Below are 10,959 nucleotides of genomic sequence, written 5' to 3'. Positions count from 1 at the left end.
ACTTGTCAGGGTCGGGGGTCATCTCCAGGGAAACCATGTCTGCACGTGCTTGTTGCGATACAACGTAACCCTCCTCCCAACGGCCGCCAGGCCGGACGGTTACGAGATTATTTTGATCGTCAATTAATGACAATCTGGTTCAACACGTATAATTTCGACAGCTATAGAGTCACCAGATTTGCCCCATTTTCACCACTTTTAAAAATCATGAAACTTAATCCTCAATCAATGTCTAATGAACACTCAAGTCAAAACACCTTTGAAAAAATATTTTTGAAGAAAAAAGACAAAAAGCGTTGGTCAATCCCCGTCCATAATAATCACCTTTGCAGAAGACCGCAATTTGCAGCTGCCAAACGGACCAATCAAAACACAGATAAAGAATGCATACGTCACTGCACGTTTATCCAATAAAATGATTGTATCCAATGAAACCACTGGTTCTGAAAAGCAAGGCCAGTGCATTCTTTTGTTACCACTGCAGCGAGGGGTTTTGAACTGCAACACTCCCAATTCCTGTTTGAGATGAGATTGCGTTTCTAATAACGTTCGCAGTTATGTACATATCCCTCTTAGAGGAAATTTTCAAAAAGGGAATTAAAGAAAGCACGATTTCGATTAAATACGATGGACACTATTGGTAAATGTCAAAGGCCAGTCTTCTCACTTGGTGTATGCATAAAATAACAAACCTGTGAAAGCTGTGTTCTTATTGACCACAAACAGTAACAAATCATGAAGTGCAGTTAAGTTAATCTCATTGTTAATAATATTATTATTTTTATTTAAATTCAATACTAGGAATATTCTCAACACAAGTCTGGACATTTAATTCAAAGCAATCTAAAACTATTTATTTATTCATTTATTTATTTGTTTATTTATTTATTTATTTTAAACAATGTTTACCTGTAAGTTACGCAAGTAAACCAGTTTTAATAGCTGTGTGAATCTCCAGAACTCTTTTTACAGCAAGTAACACGCCCATACGGAGATACTGTAGCACAGCTGCAGCGCAGTAAAACTGTGACCCAAATGATTCTTCCCATTGAGACCTCTACTTTGCAATAATAACAAAATATTCATAAGTACCTCAGACAGTTTTGCTATTCCTATTGGTGGAGAGCGCGTCACGTGGGTGTGCATAAATCTTTGTTTATAACCCGTAAAAAGTGTTAATTCATGAGCGTGACACGCGACATTGCACCTGTTCTTTTAATAGTTTCTTCATTCCTATTGGTCGAGAGCAACGACTGAAAAAGCTGTGCCACATCACGCGATGCGCGCGACGCGCACAGCATTCCCTCATAGCTGGAGGGGTGTTGTGTTGAAAGAAATCATTCACCAATTATAATTTTTGCATTTATGTTACTTTTTGACCAAAAGGTGTTGATTTTTTCGACCGAAAAGGTATTAATGACTGGGAATCAAAGTGTGTGTTGAATCGGTTTTCAACTAGTGGTTTAAACCCGCCGAGGCCTGGTTCGTGATAATTTACCTCGACGTTATCAAGAACCAGGCCTCGTTCGGATTAAACCACTAGAACCTCTTCACCACACATTGATTCCCTTATTTATGTAATTGGCCAAAATATCTTGAACGTTTACATCACAAACAACTTTGATGACGTCATGCAACTGCAAGTAATAGTTATGGGGTCATTCCGTCATGCCAACTCAACTACATGTAATGGGTCTTAAAAATTATGGAGGGAAAGGACAGCAAGGGGATACGATAAAACAGTAAGGGCATAATGTACAATAGGCAAAGTGTAAAGTTTATTTACTTTTTTGGCTCCCACAAATAGAATGGATACTACAAATACTAAGAACAAAATTGTTAATCAGTTACTCATGTCCAACATAGTAAATTAAAAAAAAACTATAAAAGGGTGTTTGTTGCATTTTTACAGACAAATCCATTATTATGACCCCCGTCAACACCCGTTGAAAGTGTGATTGGTCTGTTCTTACTTCAGTTCAAACATAAAATGTACCTAGTTGATACACAAATGTAATATCAAAGCAATTGGACCTTTCCTGTGGGCACCGGTCTAGGAGTTTAACAAATTACAAAAGTCACATGCTAAAATACAGGTTTTTGAAGACCTCTTCCTTGACATAGCTTCCAAAAGATTAGATGACAGTTACTTTCTAAATAAGTTTGTAGCAACATATCTTATCTCTATTGGGGTATGTATTGTATAGCCCTCTTCAAAATGGCAAAAAAAACTCAAAAATCATTGAGAGGGGGTTGGGCTTAATTTTTTAGGGGGTCATATCTAAACAACCTTTTAAAAGTACATTTAGTGTGTTCATTTCACAAACAGAATAATCCATTTTAAACAAAGTTAGCAAAATCTGAGATGGTCACTGTCCAACTTTTAAAAATTGGTATTTGATTTGGCACATAACGACCCTTTGGCAAGTAACATTGGGTGCGTTCGTTTAGTTTCCCTGGGTCAACCACGGTCTGCCACGGTACGTTCGAATAGCTTTGACGGGGCTCACCTGGGTCAGCCCCCAGTGCCCTGCTTGTGGAGTGGGTCACTTGGGGGTGACCTGAGGTGCATGCCCTCACCACGAGAGGGTGAGTGTGACCGTTCGATTAGCTCTTGTGTCAGGGGCTCACTTGAGTGAGTAACGCAGGGTAGTCCCAGGGAAGCTAAACGAACGCACCCGTTAACATTGGGGTAGATGAAAAGAACGTTTGATATTCCTATTGCCTAAAGTAATAAGATTAGTAAACGGGAAACTTTCCAAATTTATATGTGGCAGCAGGCCTATCATGTTTTTTCATTGTTTGAAAAATCAGGGGCTTGTTCAGAATGAATTAAATAATGGAAATTTACCTGGTACATGCATGCTGCCCCCTAGTGGCGTCTAAGAAACTCCCATTGGGTGCACAACATAATGGGAACACATGCGATTAGACTTGTGGACAAGTCGTTAATGGTCTGCCGCGGTGAGACAGTCGCGTTGTGGCGGTGCTCTCTTGAGATCACTGCTCTCGCGCAAACTGCTGGTTGCGACTTCTACTCCCCGTTAAATGGTACTGTAGTCGTGAGAGCAGTAGTCTCGCAGGGCCAGCAGTCTCGCGAGAATACTGCGGGAATCGCGAGAGGATTCAGAATAGAGTCGGAACACTATGACCGCGACAGACATTTAATGACTTGTCCACAAGTCTAACACGCGATGGGCCTGAAAATATAATGGCCAACCCTGAAACAGTCTCATCACTCGTAATCTTAAAGATGATGGTCTGTATTATACGAAAATGCCAAACACATTATCAGAGATGCAAACCTTTGCCACCCAAGAACATCCATCAAAGAGTAAAAAAATTATTTTGTTAAATGGAAATTATTATGTGAAAAAAAAGTATTCTGAAAGAATTTAAAACGAATTTTATTGCGATTTACTATTTTTTTTTTCGACCATCACAGACTGGAATGAAAGTTGGTGTGATGGCTGGACTTCTTGAGCAACCCCCAGAAATAACATTTTCATGTAAATTGGACAATGACGTAAAGTTTGTCTTTGTATAGATGATTTACTTTTGGAAGTACAATAATCATAATAAAATAATAATAATGGGCATTTATAACGCGCCGGCATCCATCTTAAGATGCTCGTGTTGCAGTCCTCAGTAGGTGAGTCTTGAGGGAAGTTTTGAACATTGAAGCTAGTGATGAAGAAAGTTGTTTTTTAATGTGGTGCCTAAATTACGAACTCTAATGGCAGTTTTGACTTGAGAGTCGCCAATGCGAAGATGAGGAATATGGACTTTATTGCGTTGCAGTTTTAATCCGAGGATGATAAGCTCTGACTTCTAAGCTTATCGTTAAGTCTTTAGAAAATGCTGGACATCAAGTTACGGACCTCGTCAATACAGGATTCAACACGACACAGAGGGTCAAGGTAATTAGTTTCTGGTTGTTTCTCAACAAGTCTAACCAGCACACCAAAGTTCATTTCACTCCATGACTGTCAGATCCAAAAGTGTGTTGAATTGACACGGAACGACACATCTCTGCACTAAAGACACTGGACACTATTGGTAATTAAATTGTCAAAGACCAGGGGTTGATTTCACAAAGAGTTAGGACTAGTCATAGGAGATATACAAATTGCATTGATAGTCCTAAAGTTAGGACGAGTAACTGGTCCTAACTCGAGATAAGACTAGTGACTCTTTGTGAAATCCACCCCTGTCTTCTCACTTGGTGCATCTCAACATAAGCATAAAATAACAAACCTGTGAAAATTTGAGCTCAATTGGTCGTCAAAGTTGCGAGATAATAATGAAAGAAAAAAAAGCACCCTTGTCAAATGAAGTTGTGTGCTTTCAGATGCTTTAATTCCGAGGTCTTGAAATCAAATTCGTGGAAAACTAATTCTTTCTCAAAAACTACGTTACTTCAGAGGGAGCCTTTTCTCACCATGTTTTATACTATCAAAAGCTCCCCATTACTCGTTACCAAGTAAGGTTATATGCTAGTAATTATTTTGAGTAATTACCAAGTGTCCACTGCCTTTAACAAAGCATGGTTGCAACTCGACTATCCAAGAGGAAAAACAACCTAGAGGACATACCACTTTCATTTACCTTTCAATTGGGTTTGTCTGGCATAGTGTACCGTGTCATTACACATTGACATAAACACCTGAGCAACATTTTCACCGGAAAAAGTATATTTTTTAGAGGGAAATTTGACAGTAAAACCCTGGAAAGATAATCTCATCAACACTGCCTGGGAAGAACAAATGGCAAGTCCCACAGCACACGTTTGCCTTGTTAGCATGGGAAGTAGTTGATACTTGAGTTCACTGAGCTCACGTGCTGTTAAAACCTGACCGGATTTGACTGAACAAACAAGGAGTTCTTTGGCATCTTCATTAACATCGATTATGCTTTCCACAACCAGGTCAGGTACAAACTTTTTCCGTTTACAATTCACCTCATCAATTAGTGGGGTGGATTCTGGATCGGATTGTTTTTGCTTTGCCCAAAACCAAGCAGGATTGTCCTCCTCCAGAGAAGACATCTCCACTTGAGGATAAAACTGCACTTTTCTCACACAAGGGTCCTTATATAGCTCCTCCACCCATATCAGTGACCATTTCATCAACATCTGTGAAGAGGTTCTGTAGTAATTCTGCCATCGCTGTTCTTCCTCGGGCATTGTTCATTCCTGCGAGAAAACCGATGACAACTTTTCTGGGGAGGACAGCAGGTTACTAGCTGAAAGAAAAATAAAACAATAATAATAATATTAACAATTCTCGACTACTGGGCTGCACAATGTCATTAAAATGCAAAGCTACCTAAAAAGGCTACTGCCCCAGATGTCACTTCCTCGTATGCACCTAGTTAGTAGAGTGTGTAGTAGCTATGAAGAGTTGTTCTTGTACATGTACCCTCCTTTTGTTGCTACTTTTAAAGGGTCTGGGAAATTTTTGTAACACAAAATACAATGGCGCCAGATTTATTATTAAACTTACACAGTTTGAAGGTAATGATAGTAGAAAGCTTCCCTCAAAATATTACCTGCTGAGGTGCTGTAGTTGATGAGAAATGAGTAAACAATGTTACGAATGCTAAAATAGAGTTCTAGTCTCACTGAGGCAAAAATTATTTTTGTGACTTGTTTTCTTATATCTTAAAAACTACAGCTCCTCAGCAAGTAATATTTTAGGGAAGCTTTCTAGCATCATTATCTTCAAACCGTGTAAAAATGCATGTAAATCTGAGGTCAATGTGTTTTGTGTCCTACTAAGAGTACCCAAATCCATTGCAATCCAAACCTTACGGTTTGCGCTATCAAATTAGGGTCAGTTGGATAGCCGAAAGCAGAACAATGGTTTTAAGACCTAAGCTGTAGGTCTACTGATTCCACTGAGAAATGGATCTTATCACTCTCTCTTTCTCTCTCTCTAGTCGACCGAGGTCGGAATCATGTTGAGGCTTGCCCATCCCTGTATATCTCTCATTAGGTTGGGAAGATCAGCTGGAAGCACCCCAATGTCCCTAGCAATACATCTGTATAGCTGAGCTTCTGTCTTTCCCTGTTTCTCCTTCCATGTTTTGGTGACCATATCAACCCAGACCAGATACTAGTTTGTAGTGTAAACAAACATTTCTCCGAAGGCTACTTAATTGTCCCCAATGAAAACAGAAGCAAAGAAAGTTCACAATACATTTAAGAGCAATTCTGATAAAAGTCAATCAAAATGCAAGAAGTCATAAGTCAAAAGTTCCCAAAAATTCAAATTTTGCAGTACACACCTTTGTTGTCGGACAAGAATTGTGTTTCCACAAGACCATGAAGACAAGCAGACATGCTCATCCATGCTCATCCCTGCTAAACTCTGGCATTTAGCAACTTGTGTTTGTTAAAGAAATATTCCTACCAGTTATTTCCCCAGCAATTAAGCATGGGTGTCTGGTCATTGTGTCTGGCTGTCTGGTGAAAGGCAATTAACAAGAGACTGTATGCCTACCATTACCTGACCATTACCCTCCAATGTAGGTTTAGCAAGGATGATCAAAAGAACAATACATGAACACCTACATGCACCATACCTTCATTGCCAGTCCAAATCCACTTCCTTGATAACATTGAAGCACCATCATCTGCCTAGAAATTTATACTTCTGAATACGTTATTAATGTGGCTTTCAATTGTTTGTCCAGCAATCATTCTTTTGAATAAGGCTTGGTCAGTCTGTGGAGTATCTAGCACTGTCTGGTCCATCCAATCAAAGCTGTACCACCTACTAGGCATATCCTGCCCATCAAGACCAGATCTTCGCAATTCAATAGGATGCAGACGGCAGACATCAAATTGGTATAAGTTCAATTCATGATAAATGCCGATGACATCAATGACCTTGTTTCGATTTCGCGTGTTTCAAACCTGACTTTATAAAAAATGGCTTTGATCACTTCTACAATTGCTGTACAGTTGAACAGCAAGTACAGCCTATATTTGAAAAACGTGGGTGCAAAGCACATGCTGGTATTAAAGGTATACCACAACACTGACAATGTCAATTTTGTAGTCTTGAAAAGCATGTGGGCCACAAGTTTGTGGGCCAGGTCAGTGGAAAATACTGTGTTTCTTCTGTTTTACTCCCAAGTTAAGAAAGGTACAAACACAAACAAACTGGACAAAGACTAAAGAAGCCTGTGCTCAACTTGCGACATTCTCTTATTATTTACAAAAAATATATCCAACCCAAAATTTTTACACAAAAGTTGAATGATTTTACTTTCTGAGACTGTGGCTCTTTGAACCCTATCAGCACGCATACCCTAGTACTTTATCATTGACTTATTAAGAATGCATTTTGAGGTGTTCAAAAATTACATTGAAGTTTGTTGTAACTGGGCCTGCTATCTTACTTGTGATTTACTGCCAGTTAATCGTGAGAAACTCAGGGTGCCTGACTGATCTGCTAATTAAGCATACACATAAGGTGATGTCGCCCGCTAACTTCTGATGCTCATCCAATGAACATGCAGCTTGTGCATAGCTCCATGCAGCATCACAGGTAAAAGTTGCAATATTGTAACCCTCCTCCCGACAGCGAAGCCGGACGGTTACGAATATAAAATGTTTTGTCATAAAATTTTATATTTGAGCCAACAGGCACAATTTTGACAGCTACTCACCAGATTTGCCCCCATCGTACCACTTTCGAAAATCAAATTCCACGAACTTGATCCTCAATGTCTATGGAATCCTTGATTAACACTCAGATCACCATTGAGGAAACATTTTGAAGAAAAAGGACAAACACTTACCAGAACCAAAAATTTCCCAATTTGACAATTTGAACCTGAGTGGGCGGAGCTTGGGCTCTGTCTGCCAGACAACTCGTCCTTCGGACACCTTAACCAATCGGACAACTCGTCAGTTATAACAGCTCGACCGTTCGGACAACTCAACGGTTTAGACAACTCGATTTTGATATACAACTCGACGGATGGCCAAGACAAGTCAACGGTTGAACAGTCAACCTCCGTTTCGGTGAATCAAAAGGCGCGGTAGTTTTTTATTAGTAAAAACAATATCAAAGGAACACGTTGCCTTGGATCGGACGAGTTGGTCTATAAAAAGTGTGTGTAACCGTTTTTTATAAAATGCGTATGGTTAGAAAGATGTAAGTAGAATACAATGATCAACACAAGTTTGCCTCAAAATTGAGTGGTTTTCATTTTACCGTGCAAACTAACACGGTCGGCCATTTATGGGAGTCAAAAATTTGACTCCCATAAATGGCCGACCGTGTTAGACGACGAGGTAAAAGGAAAACCGTGCAATTTCGAGGCATGTTTGTGTGGATCATTGTATTCTACTTTTACAACATCTTTCTACCCATGCATTTTATAACAAACGGTTACAAACGCTTTTCAAAGACCAACTCGACCGATCCAAGGCAACGTGTTCCTTTAATACTTGCTTGACCTGAGCACAGCCCAATTATGATTTACTTTTATTTTATTTTACTAAATACACAGTTATTAAGTCTGCCATTCGATTGGAATCGCTCAAAACAATACCTTGCTGAGGCCCGGCCATCACGGTCATCTCCGGGCTCTGGTAGTTTTTTTTTTGTCCTTTTTCTTCAAAATATTTCCTCAAGCGGTGTTTTGAGTGTTATGAAAGGATGCATTAGACCGTGAGGATCAAGCTCGTGTCCTTAGAATTTGTGTCATGAGTTTTGAAAGTGGTAAAAATGGGGCAAATCTGGTGACTACTGCTAACTAATTGGGTCTCAAAATTCATCACTGCAATAACATATCTTTCTGAAAGTTTGTATATACTCAGCGCCTTGAGTACCTTGTTTGGTAGATACGTGCGCTATAATATATTATAAGACTCCGTTATTATATAGCTTCGTTATATCCATATTGTTTCTGCATTCTAATGCTCAGACGGCGTTTCATCCCTATCATCACCAGACTTAAGACACAAGTTTTATGGGGCAAATCTGTCAGAATGGAACAGAACAACTGTAAAATGTGAGCAGCAGCAGAACCTTTTGGGTTGACAGTGCGGATCTATGAACCAAGTTTTAGAGGAGAAAATTTTGTATTTTTAGATGCTCTGTGGTGTAATCTTTAGGCCATTTAGCGGTCAAATGGCAAACGAAACAGAACAATGAGCTGTGTGAATATTGAGTTTTTCCAGTACTCCTCAGTTCCACAGTGCAAAACACGATTTTCATGATGAAGGTGGTCAAACGACACGGGGAACATTAATTGATACTGTGTTCCCCCCCCCCCCCCCACCACCCTTCAAAAATGAGGAGGGATGGGGCACATGTCCCTTCCACTCTTTCAAGGGGGAGGTGCAAAATAATCTGCCAATGAGTGGAGCATGCGTGGGAGAAGCCTTTACGGCTCGGGGTGCGGCCCGGGAAAATTTTGCATAGATGCTCTGTGATGCAAGCTAGGGCCATTTTTGAGGGGGACTGTGTCATTCTTTGCCCACAGGACTAATGCCAAATAGGGACACACGGTTTCGCCTTACACAGTGCAAAATTTGGGCGTCATGATAATAGACCTTTTCGCAAATACTGGGGCGCGCGCGTAAAGCTTGGAATTAGGTGCATTGTGGTCTAGCTGATTACAAATTTTATTCATATATATCCCACAATGCACCTCATTCAACAGTCTGCGCTTGCGCATTGGTATTTGCGATAAGGTCTATGTGGTCAAAATCGTGTGGGGGCATTTGATATTGTGTCCCCCACCCTCCAAAAGGTGGGGGGACACGTCCCCCTGCCCCCCCCCCCCGATTGACGCCCATGCGGTCATTTATGGGAGTCAATTATTGACTCCCATAATGACCGGCCGTGGTCAACAAGGTAAAAAGAAAACTCCACGCAATTTCGAGGCATTATTATTTGTGTAGATCATTGTATTATACTTTTACAACACTCTAGCCCTCGCAGTTGATGTATCTCAACATATGCATAAAATAACAAACATGTGAAAATTTGAGCTCAATCGGTCATCGAACCTGCGAGATAATATATTGTTAATAATCCAAGAAAAAAACCCACCATGTCACACGAAGTTGTGTGCGTTTTAGATGGTTGATTTCGAGACCTCAAGTTCTAAATCTGAGGTCTCGAAATCAAATTCCTTGAAAATTACTTCTTTCTCGAAACTATGGCACTTCAGAGGGATCCGTTTCTCACAATGTTTTATACCATCAACCTCTCCCCATTACTCGTCACCAAGAAAGGTTTTATGCTAAAAATTATTTTGAGCAATTGCCAATAGGGCCTATTGGTATAATGGTCAAAGACCAGTCTTCCCCAGTCGTCACTTTTTATTTGGTGTATAAAATGCATCAAACAAACCTGTGAAAATTAATTGGGTTCAGTTGGTCGTCGAAGTTGCGATATAAAATGATAGAAAAAACGCCCTTGTCAAACGAAGTTGTGTGCTTTCATGCTTGATTTCGATACCTAAAATTCTAAATTTGAGGTCTCGAAATCAAATTCATGGAAAATTACTTCTTTCTCTAAAAACTACGTCACTTCAGAGGGAGCGCACAATGTTTTATACTATCAACCTCTCCCCATTACTCGTTGTCATAAGGTTTTATGCTTATAATTGTTTTGAGTAATTACCAATTAGTGTCCATCCACCGCCTGAAACGTTGATTTTAGTAATACAAATACAATTGTAGGGCCGCAGGTGTTAACAAGAGGCCAGAAGAAATTATGGCAGGTCGCGCCTATTATGAAAAAGTAAGCTATTTTTGGACTTACGATTTGATCAGTGATGTACCGACGTAATGGGACATAATGTCCAGATTTCCCACATGATTGTATACAATCAAATCTGTGTAATGATCATTGCACGGTAGTCTTTTTATGATTGCTTTCTGGTCACTCCACACTACTGGGCTGATTTGATTGAGGGCTACATTGTAGA

The 10,959-nt window shown here is 39.9% G+C and overlaps 1 pseudogene; it reads right to left on the bottom strand.

Annotated features, from left to right (window-relative positions):
- Nucleotides 1-4,562: 4,562 nt before the first annotated feature.
- LOC139954060 (uncharacterized) lies at nt 4,563-5,976 on the bottom strand (annotated as a pseudogene).
- Nucleotides 5,977-10,959: the final 4,983 nt, after the last annotated feature.

This window comes from Asterias amurensis, chromosome 22 (genome assembly GCF_032118995.1).
Source record: "Asterias amurensis chromosome 22, ASM3211899v1".
Taxonomy (NCBI): Eukaryota; Metazoa; Echinodermata; class Asteroidea; order Forcipulatida; family Asteriidae; genus Asterias; species Asterias amurensis.
The sequence above is the reverse complement of the archived record's forward strand: the minus strand, read 5'-3'. Positions and strand labels throughout refer to the sequence as shown.